The sequence below is a fragment of the Chroicocephalus ridibundus genome, unplaced genomic scaffold (genome assembly GCF_963924245.1).
Source record: "Chroicocephalus ridibundus unplaced genomic scaffold, bChrRid1.1 SCAFFOLD_61, whole genome shotgun sequence".
NCBI classification, from domain to species: Eukaryota; Metazoa; Chordata; class Aves; order Charadriiformes; family Laridae; genus Chroicocephalus; species Chroicocephalus ridibundus.
Genome location: NW_026961567.1, coordinates 534,417 through 545,747, shown reverse-complemented (window position 1 = coordinate 545,747; position 11,331 = coordinate 534,417).

Below are 11,331 nucleotides of genomic sequence, written 5' to 3'. Positions count from 1 at the left end.
TGCAGTCACCGGCTTACTCTTCCTCTGCAAAAGGAAAAGGAAAAGAGAAAGTCATCACAAAAGCAGCCACAACACCAGCAATAAGCATCCTGAGAGGAGATGATGACCTCCTCCACAAAACCCCTCAAGCCTCCTGAATGCTGATGCAGTCTGATTGCCTGCTCCACACAGATTCTAGAGTCGGATGCTGTAGCGACAGTTATTCACGGCACCTAAGATACCAAGAAACACAGCATTTGCACTGCGCTTCTGCCAAACCACCAGTCCTGTGCTCCTCCTCAATACTATCTGTCTTGCCTCAAATGCGAGAGCCTAGAGCAGACTAGATACCATCGACAACCAAACCCAATTACAAAACTGGTTTGAGAAAGACACATGAACCCGCCTCCCTTTCCTAGCCATCCCCCTCCTGAACCATCAGGGAAGGAGGCCCGCTGCTTCCCCACAACTCCTGCCCCTTATTTTCCAACTGCTCCTCAGGACCTGCTGTTCTGAGCCCTGCCCTGTGTTTGGCAGGCGCCTCCTGTCTTCCGCCTTCATAGAGACTCCGGGCTCTGCTACAGACCTGGAAAGCCGGGAAAACAGTTACAGAACCTACTGGTAGCCTCCCGCAAGAGCTTTAGGGCCACCGTGATACCCTGCATGCTCTGGGGCAAAATGATGAGCCATCCCTGCTGCTTCCTCAAAACAAACAAACTCAATATATAGGTACGTACAAAACACTCACCCTAAATCCTACTCCAGTATCTCATAACACACACAATTAAGACTAATAAAAACACCAACTAACATAGTGTACATCAAAATTGGAAAAAAACACAAGATTTTATCTTCAATGAAGTCAGAAATTATAGTAAAACACACCACCTGCCATAAGCAAAAAAAAAAAGATACATACTATTAAGCCATTTAAACAAACCAAATGCTCCCTACAAAACTAAAGATATGGGGGGAAAAAAAAAAGATAACATACAACTCCACTTTCTATGGCAACCACCCTTACATTGAGAAGTCTTACCTCTGATGTCTTACCTACGCTAGTTTAAACGCTAAAACAAGCCTTCCCAAACAGCTGCACAAGCTCCAAAACAACACTTAAGAAGCTCCAGAGCTCTGACCCTGGAAAAGACCAGCAGCAGAACAAGGTCCTGCCCTGAAGCTGTGGCTCATATACCCCGGGCCCCACCTGAGGCCCTCAGGCCCCACCCACCACCTTTCCCACAATCCCCTGGGTAAAGGGTGGGGCCAACCCCCAGAAGCATAAAAGCACCTGAAGGTGCAGCAGGTGTTGTTATTTGCTTTAAGTTTACTATTTACAAAGTAGTGAAGAGTGACCCTTGATAGAAAAAGCATTATCTGCTCCTCCCTTGCAGCTACACCTATTGCATCAATGACATGTCCAGGTGAGCAATTAAGTTATTTTTTTATGGAATGTAAATAGAAAAAAAAATAAACATCAGACTTATCTCTATAGAAAAGTAGCTTATTCAATGCAATGATAACAGTATTATTAAAATTTATGTACTTGAGTGTCCTTCAAAAAAAAAAATACAAACCCAAACACAATCTATTACTATGGGGTCATTCCTTATTTCTAGCAAGACCGTGTGTACTAACGAACTTCTGCCAGAACCCCTTTTTGGATGGGAGTGAATAACAAAACAGAATCAGATTCTATGAGAAAACTTTCTCAAAAACATTTTCCTCTGTGAAATAAGTTATTTATTGTAAATTGCTAGCAATTTAAAGTCATATTGATAATCTCATTTTGACTTGTTACTCAACAGCACTACTTGAGTCCCAAAATACAGAAAGCAACAAAAAAGCATGGAATTACAAGTCATGTATTTCCTGAACCTGCATAAAGCACCCTAATTAACATCTAAGTAGCTAGAACAAAAACAAATTTATATACATAAACTCATATTTTACAATAGGTATAAAAATGAGAAATTCTTCTTTATTTCAATGCCTCATGCCCATATAGACAGGTTTTATTCCATTTTTAAACACACATTCCCCCCATGAATTTTCAGGCATTTTTAGGTTGTGAACTGCCTCTTTTGGGGGGGACCCAGTGTGACAACCCACACCCCCCCGGAAAAGGTCTTCTTTTGACTTAGAAATACCATCTGGAGTACAATTACAGCCTGACATTAAAAAAAAAAAAAAACAAACTACACAAACATCACACCCCACACAAAGCAGCTTTAACATCTTTGAGATGCAGTCTGCTTCACTACTGCTGAACAGCCCCTCCCACATAGCTCTGCTCATCCCAAAAAAACCCTTAATTAAAGAGCTGCCCACACCACCTGCTGATGGCTAACTTGATGGGAGTTGACTGTACCACCTTGGCCTCAACAGTCTCATTAGATCAATGTATTAACCATATACTCTTACTGCTGTTCCCCCTACCCCTGACTCTACAGCCCCAGGCAGCGCAGCTCCAAGCCAAACACACCCACGTGCAGCCCAACACCACACAGCACTAGAGACAACGTGACTCCAAGATGAGAGAAAACTCTCCACAAGAAGAGCGACTTTCAGACAAGAGACGCTGTCGGGCAAGAAGAGCGACTTTCAGACAAGAGACGCTGTCGGGCAAGAAGAGCGACTTTCAGACAAGAGACGCTGTCGGGCAAGAAGAGCGACAGGGCTGCAGCGCTGACACGACCAGGCTCTACAGCCAAGCCATAAAAGAGTCAAATGTAACGGACCATTCCAAGAAGTTCCTGTCAAAACGGAGATGACGTATGTGCAGGAAGCATGGCTTCAAGACCCGAGAACGTAAGGATGCAGGGAAGAAATCCCAGTGCGTAACAGCAGGTGGCTAGAACGGCTAGGGCTCAGAGAAGAGAGCTGCTCAGGCAGCCGGGAACGACGCTGCAGAAGAGGACCATTCAGAAACTCCTGAGAGGCAAGTCCTATCTGCACTTTAAAATTGTTATGCAAGAAAAGAAGTGCCCATTGGGCACTCTGCCAATTAGCACAGGCATTTGAGACCCTACAGGTGGTGCCCGAGGCACATGCTGTGCTCCTTGAGTGCAAAGAGAAATAAGGACACCAAAACTTAAGGAAAGTCCAAGACACAGAAGACAGAGCACACAAACTACACAACCAAAGACACAGGCCAGAACTGCCCTGCCCAGCACACACTAGCTTTGTGCTGAAAAGTAACCCACTCCCTCTACCTACTCAGAGGAGACTGCTCCCGCATAGCCCTCTGCTCTAGCCTGACTTTAAAACTCCTCCCCGAAACTGTCAACCTTGCCCCCCTCCAGCACCTGTCCCTCTACTTCGCTTTCAGAGGGCCAGTGGTCTGAATTCATCCTTGACAAAAAAAAACACAACAAACAGCTAACTGATGTGTTCCTGCAGTCACCATGTTCCTCTTCATCAGCAAAACAAAAAGAAATCACAGCTCCAGCAGTGACCACCATGACAGTAGATGCCAACCTCTTCCACAACACCCTCATCCTCAGAGGTGCCATGGCAATCCACTCACCTGCTTCACGTCGATTCCAGTCAGAGGCTGCAGCAACAATTATTTATGGCACCTAAGATACCAACAAACACAAAATTACCATTGCATTTCTGCAAAATCATCAGTCCCGTGCTCCTCCTCCACACTGTCCAGCTCACCTCAAATGCAAGAGACTAGAACAGACCAGACCCTGTCGACACCCAAATCCAAATGCAAAACCGATATGACAGAGACTGATGAACCCACCTCCTTTTCCTAGCCAGCCCCCAGCGCCAAAACTTTAGAAACCCCTTCTCTTCTCCTCAACCGTCAGGGAAGGAGCCTCACTTCTTCCTGACAGCTCCCATCCTGTATTTGCAACCCTGAACCCCCTACGCCGGCTGCTTCTCAGGAGCAGCTCTTCTGAGCTGTGCCCTGCGTTTGGCAGGCACCTTCTATCTTCTGTCTTCCCACAGACTCTGGGCTCTGCATCAGACCCACAAAACAAATAATGTCCTGACACAATCTATGAGGGGCCTGCTGCCCGCTGCAAAAACTCTAGGGACACCGTGGCACTCCATGGGCAACGGGGAAAGGTGATGAGCCATGCCATACCCTGAACGACGCTATGCCTTACGTCCCTGCTGCTTTCTTGAGAAATGCTGGTGCCATATATGCAGATGCATACAAAACGCTCACCCTAACCCCCATAAGATAATCTCATCATCAACCCAATTAAGAGAAACAATATCAGCAATTTACACAGCATACTGCAAAACTGGTGAAAAACCCACAGTTCTATCTTCAATAAAGTCAGAAATTCTAGGAAAATGCAGTGCTCCTAGAACAAAGAAAAGCATACTATTAAACCATCTGGGCACCCCTTAAACACTCATCACAAAGTTATGACCCGAAAAAAAAAGGAGCATACCAGTCAACTTTCTACCATACAGGCAGCTGGATGTTTACTGCTCCTGAAGGTCTCAGCTCAGCCTTCTCACCTCTGCCTCCCTAAATGCCGAAACACGCCTGCCCAAACAGCTGAGCCTGTCCCAAAGCTGCAGCAAAGCGAGGGACCAGCAGAGCACCCACCCCACGGGGCCCAGCAGCAGAATGAGCTCCTGAGCCCGGGCTGGGGCTCGTGTACCCCGGGCCCCGCCCACCGCCCTCAGGCCCCGCCCACTGCCCTTCCCACAATCCCCTGGGAAAGGGGCAGGGCCAACCCCCAGAAGACGTGAAGGCGGGTGGCAGCGGGAGCAGCAGCTTTGCTTCTCCTGCCTTAAGTTCCCAGCAGGCGAAGCGCCTCCCCTTTTTATTTCCATTTGGGACTAACCTCTGGTGATTCTCTTACCGCTTTTGTGTGATTTCTGTCCAGTTGTTGCTGTGGAGAAGAGAGCTCTGCAGGGGTTGCATTATTTTTGCGATCTTCAGATATTTTTGTGGTTAACTGATAATCGTGTTTTATCGTTTTGGAAGAGTGTTGGAAGCATATGATTTCCAGAAGACTTATGAGCATTTACGGACGGGCTCCTGGAGGACTAAAGTGCCATAGAGACGCGCGTCGGAGGACTGAGGGGGCACTTCCGGGGTCGTGGAGGACCGAAGTGCCACGGAGACGCGCGTCAGAGGACTGAGGGGGCACTTCCGGGGTCGTGGAGGACCGAAGTGCCACGGAGACGCGCGTCGGAGGGCTGAGGGGGCACTTCCGGGGTCGTGGAGGACCGAAGTGCCACGGAGACGCGCGTCGGAGGACTGAGGGGGCACTTCCGGGGTCCTGGAGGACCGAAGTGCCACGGAGACGCGCGTCGGAGGACTGAGGGGGCACTTCCGGGGTCCTGGAGGACCGCGAGGTCACGTAGATGGAAACCCGGAAAACTGCCGGGCACTGACGGGGCCGTGGTAACGTGTAAGAGCTGATGCGGAGGGGCCGATGGCCGCTCTGGAGGCCGGGCGGGCGGCACCGATGCCGCTCCAGGTGGCGCGGAGCTCGCCAGAGTCCCGGCGGTCCTGGTTCGCCCTCCGGCCGCCGCTCTCTTGAGACTGCGGCCGGACGGGCCTCCACGAAGCCGCGCCTGCGCACGAGCTGCGGAACCCACGCGGCGCCGGCGGCGGGGGCCGAGGGGGGCCGGGAGGCGCGGGCACTGCGCATGCGCCGCCCCCCACCTGCAGGACGCGCCTTCAGCCGCCAGGCGGCAGCACCCGCTCCGGTATTGACACACATCTGTACGTTTAGGGAATTTACGTTGCCCATTTCCTACGTTAACGCTTTTGATACCGAATATCTATTTAGGCTGTCTGCCTACACACCTAGTTTGACACTAATATCTTTTTATAAACGCATCTAAGTATTTTTATATTCTAGGATCTTTCATATAACACAGAATCACAGAATCCTTAGAGACAGAGGTTTTTATTTTGAACTTTTACATACATAATTTATATATATGTATGTTTCTCATTCCCTATTTCAATGCATCCTGCCCATAGTTACAGGTTTTCACATTTTTTAATGCATCCCAAGAATTTTCAGACATTCTGGGGCCGCGACCCACTTCTTTTGGGGGGGCAACTCCACGTAACCCCCCCCCCATCTCCCACTCACCTGCTCCTCTGCTGCATCATCGCTGCCCCAGTGACATCGGGGTGCCCCAAATGACACCATCACCCCCCAAGACACACACACACAGACACCCTTCTATTCACCCCAAAAAAAGGCTTAAAACGCCCAGACCCAGGGCTGGCCCCTTCTCCTCAGGGGGGCTCCGCCACCGGCTGCAAACCTGGGCTGGGGCATCTCTCGAGCAGCACGAGACGCCTACGACGAGGCACCTGGAAAACAAAAATCCCCAATTATAGCTCAGCATCCCAAAAAAACAGCACAGAAGAGAGCAGAGGAATTCCGTCAGACGGAGGGACGGGACAGGAGCTGGGGAAACAGCTCAGCTCGAAATACAGCACAGCCTTCAAAAGCCAGCGCCATTTGAACTCTTAAAAGTCAGGATTAAGACTAATCAGTGCCATTTTGAACACGTTCTTAGCATAAGGGCGAACCCTCCGGCTGGTGCTGGGAAACACCTGGCCCTTTCCCTTTCACTGAGAAGGTGTGCATGAAGTTTACATCCACCCAGTGAAAATACTTACCCTGTGAAAGTACTTGGCTTTCCTTCGGCGCTAATTTAACTTGCACGGCTGTGAACGGATACTATTAAACTATCCGTCTCCAAAATACACAGCTATGATTTGACCACGGGGGGTTTTTTGTGTGCTACACGAGGAGGAGGAGGGACATCGGGGCAGCGGCGCTGCCCGAGAGAGACACTACTGGCTGCCGGGAAAAGGCGGCACTGAAAGCCAGACAGAAGTACTTCAGAGCACTCTGCCAAAAAAACGGGGGGGAAAACCGCGTAACATTCAGTTGTCTCTCCTTTTAAACATTTCGAACAAATACCTAACTGCCCAGGTACACCTCATAAATTGTACACTACAGCCGTTTAGGCGGCTGCAGTGTAAACTACGCAAGTCAGTTTGTCGATTATACAACTCTCACTTTTTTTTTTTTAGCTTCATTTAACATAGAAAAATCAGTGAGAGAAAAAACTCCTCCAAATGGTTTTACTTTTGGGGGCGGGGAATCAAATCGCCGGCGCCGCGATCCGTAGGGCTACCAAAAAGGACCGGCAGATTCGCGAATGCTTTTGGCTGTGCTGAAGGCGCAGAGGAACGCGTTTTTATGGTATCTCGACTGTTCCAACCGAGAACCCAAACGCCGGCGATGCCAGCAACTGGGGGGAGACGCGCGGCACTTGGGCCTGCGGAAGGAAATGAACTTCCTCCTGAGGTTACAGAAAAAGGACATTGTTGAAGCCGTAACTCACCAAAACCACAACCAAAACCACAGGATTCGCCGTCACGAGTTAAACGCTGCTGATGCTTCACGGCGAAGCCTGGAGAACGCAGAGAGGCGATGCCCGTTTGTCCCGTTTTGTCCATGTCTCCTCTTTGACCTCAATCGCCTTTAGGACAGATGCCAGTATCTCAGTGAGGTTTTTGAGTACCGCTGTGAAATATTTTAAAGACTTATTGACTGAGAAAGCATAAAGTTTTTATCGTGAAAGCAAAGCCTGCTTCTTCTGGACATGTGAACTCTTACAAACAGTTCCTTCCCTCTTCTAGTACAGAATTATTTTCACAGTATCGTTTGACAGTGAGCACCCAGAAAGAGAAGAATATGCTTTCAGGAAGAGAAAAATAAATGGAGGGAAGTAAGCTTTGCAGAGGCGTAACGTGCTCCAGGACAGACTTTATTTTGTTTTTAGGATTGTGAGGGACGGACTGTAAATTCCCTGCCGAGGGGCAGGAGCCCCTCCAAGCCTTCAGTGGAATGCCTCAAACACTTGCAAGGAAATAAATAACGCAGGCCTGGCCTTCAAACAGCTGATGAGGCTCACACTTCTGGCGGCTGAAAGTGTGGGAGAACTGTCTTGTGAAGACAGGTCGGTTCTGCCACTCGTGCCGTGAGCTCGCTCGTTCTCAGTTCTCGAGGCCGTTGTGTCCCATGAGTGACCTTTGCTTCATTATCCGCGAAACGCACGTGAAAGCGCACGCCCTGCATGTGCTAATGAAGATTACAGAGATCACGCTAAACATGTGTGACCATGGCACTCGTCTCTCCACCCAAATCATGGCACACGTCACCGGGGAGAAGGGAGAAACCTGAGCTGAGCCCGTCCTCAGCAAGGAGGGCGGACCGTGCTGATTCAGCAAACGTAAAAGGGGAAAATAAGTGCCCCGAGGGAACAAAAAAGAAACAAAAGAAATAGATAGTGCCTGGGAAGATTCTTCCCAAGAAAGAAGAAGATTATGCCTGGGAAGAATCCCTGAAAAAGACGCTGGAACCAGGACCCGCGATCTCTTTATCTCTGTCTTTTTCTCTGTCTTTTCCTCTCTCTGTCCCTCAGTTTCTCTTTTCTCTTGGAATTGTTAAGTAACAGTTAGAGCTGTGAAGTGATGACCTTAAGATGACCTTAAGTACGACCTTAAGCACCGCTTGCCATAAGTTGTCCTACACCTGGTGTTAACTAACACAATGTACACCCCAACACCTGCCATAATTTTTTATATACCTAACCAATTATCGTGGGCTTGTTAAGATCTATACTAACCATTTTGGTAAGCTAATAAATGTTTCTGTATGGACCTTGAGATTTATCTCACCTTAGTCCGTGCCGCTGAGAATTTACAAATCTGAAGTCACTTACCCTCCCCTCTTTCCTGACAGCGGGAAGCGACAAGGATTTTGTTAAAATATTTCACAGAAAAACTATAGGAGGAGTGCTGGCACATCCTTCCCGTTAACTTCAGAGTCCACACTACAAGTACCTCAGGAAAAAAGCAGACGCGCATCGCAGACGCACCTCGTACTCGCAGAGCACTCCGCATTCTTTCCGTCTGTCCTGTACCATCACGGCAGAAGGAAGGGCGACCACGGAGAAACGCTGGCAGCTGGAATTCTGCCAAGACAGGAAAAAAACTTCTGGCGTAAAGCTAGGTGGCACTCTAAAGCGTCCTTCTTTCATGAAGGTCTGTGAAGACTGCAGCCAACGGAGGCTCCTGACGAGTGGGACACGGCCCCAAAGCCTGGGACTCACCGCAGCTCCTGCTTTCAGCGCTGCCCACAGAATTTTCCAGTTCAGGTGCCTCTCTCTTTCTCTGTCCCTTCCTCTTCTGCAGCGCTGGTCACTTGACCATCCTCCACCTAAGAGAACACAGCGGTGTCTTACAGCTCTTGCGATATGAAGCTTCCCAGATGTGCAGCCTTGCACGCACACAACCCTTCCCCATGGCCATACCGTGATTTTGGATACGCGTACGGACCCTGCGGTACATATCAGCAATCTGGTCTGCTGAGGACAACTCAGAGGGGACCCTTCCTCACCCAGAAATGCTTGGCTGTCTCTTCCCTGCCGCAGGAAGCACCTTCTGGCTCAATCACCTTGATGTTGTTCTCTGGCTGTTTCACGTTTTTCAAGCATCTTAAGCTTCACCCACAGCAGCTCCTGTTCAAAGCCAGTAAACGTCCACCAGTCCCAGGTCGCCCACACCAGGAGGGAGAACGGGGCTGAACGGAGACAGCCCAGGCAAGTCTGTGGCAAAGGCAGCCCACGACAACCCCGGGGAGGAGCGGACAACCGCAGCCTCCGGGAGAGAAAGAGAAGGGGCAGCAGTTCCCCGACCACTCGCCCCAGCGGGAGCCCCCCCTGCAGCAGGAGCTCCTGGAGACGCTGCTTTCCCCACCCGGATGCTCCTGGCACCTGCATCGAGAGGCGACCAAGCGCAGCCAGGGGCGGCCGCCGCTGTCGGGAACAGGACGGGGGGAGGACATCTGCCGGCAGTGCCTCGGCTGGGGAGGAGGGCCGGGGCCCGTCTCCTCGCAAAGGAACAGGGAGCAGGGGGGCTGCGGGCCGGGGAGCGGGGGGACGCCGGCCCGGGAGCAGGGGGGGGCCGGCCCGGGAGCCCGGGGATGCAGGGGGAGAACCGTCCCGATGGGGGGGGACGCGAGGGGGGGAGGGAGGGGGGGTCCGAGCCGGAGGACGCGGGGCGGGGGGGCCGGGGCCGGGGCCGGCCTGGGAGCCCGGGGACGGGACGCGGGGGGGGAACCGTCCCGGGAGCGGGGGGGTCCGAGCCGGAAGACGCAGGGGGGGTCCAAGCCGGAGAACGGGGGGGGTGGGGCCGGGGCCGGGCTGGGAGCCCGGGGACGCGGGGGGGGGGACGCGGGGAGGGGGGGAACCGTCCCGGGAGCGGGGGGGGGTCCGTCCCGGGAGCGGGGGCCGCCTACCATCCTCCCGCCCGACGGAAACGCGGCCGGCAGACGCCGCTACCCACGTGACCACCTGGAAGTAACGTAGCGGAAAATACTTCGCAGGCTGGCGCGGCAGCGCAACGTGGGCGCCGGTGGTGCCGAGGCTGACGGCCGCCGCAAAGCCCGCACCCCCACGGGCTGTTTTGCCAGGCGAGCGGCTGCCAAAGAGCTTTCCAACGAGGCACGGCTTTCCCTCCTGGCTCTTCGGGGGTGGGAGCTGTCGCCAGAGCCGCGGCCCTACCAGAAAATGCTTCGCAGGCTGGCGCGGCTGCACCTGGTGGGCGCCGGTGGCATCGAGGCTGATGGCCACCACAAACCCCGCAGCCCCACGGGCTGTGGGGCCACGCGAGCGGCTGCCAAAGAGCTTTCCAACGAGGCACGGCTTTCCCTCCTGGCTCGTCGGGCGTGGGAGCTGTCACCAGAGCCGCGGCCCTACCGGAAAATGCTTCGCAGGCTGGCGTGGTGGCGCCACGTGGGCGCCGGTGGCGCTGAGGCTGACAGTCTCCGGAAAGCCCGCAACCCCACGGGCTGTGGGGCCACGCGAGCGGCTGCCAAAGAGCTTTCCAACGAGGCATGGGTTTCCCTCGTGGCTCTTCAGCCGTGAGAGCTGTCGCCAGAGCCGCGGCCCTACCGGAAAATGCTTCGCAGACTGGTGCGGCGGCGCCACGTGGGCGCCGGTGGCTCCGAGGCTGACGGCCGCCGCAAAGCCCGCAGCCCCACGGACTGTGGGGCCACGCGAGCGGCTGCCAAAGAGCTTTCCAACGAGGCATGGCTTTCCCTCCTGGCTCTTCGGGTGTGGGAGCTGTTGCCAGAGCCGCGGCCCTACCGGAAAATGCTTCGCAGGCTGGCGCAGCTGCACCTGTTGGGTGCCGGTGGCGGGGAGGTTGACGGCCGCCACAAAGCCCGCAGCCCCACGGGCTGTGGGGCCACGCGAGCGGCTGCCAGAGAGCTTTCCAACGAGGCATGGCTTTCCCTCCTGGCTCTTCGGGCGTGGGAGCTGTCGCCA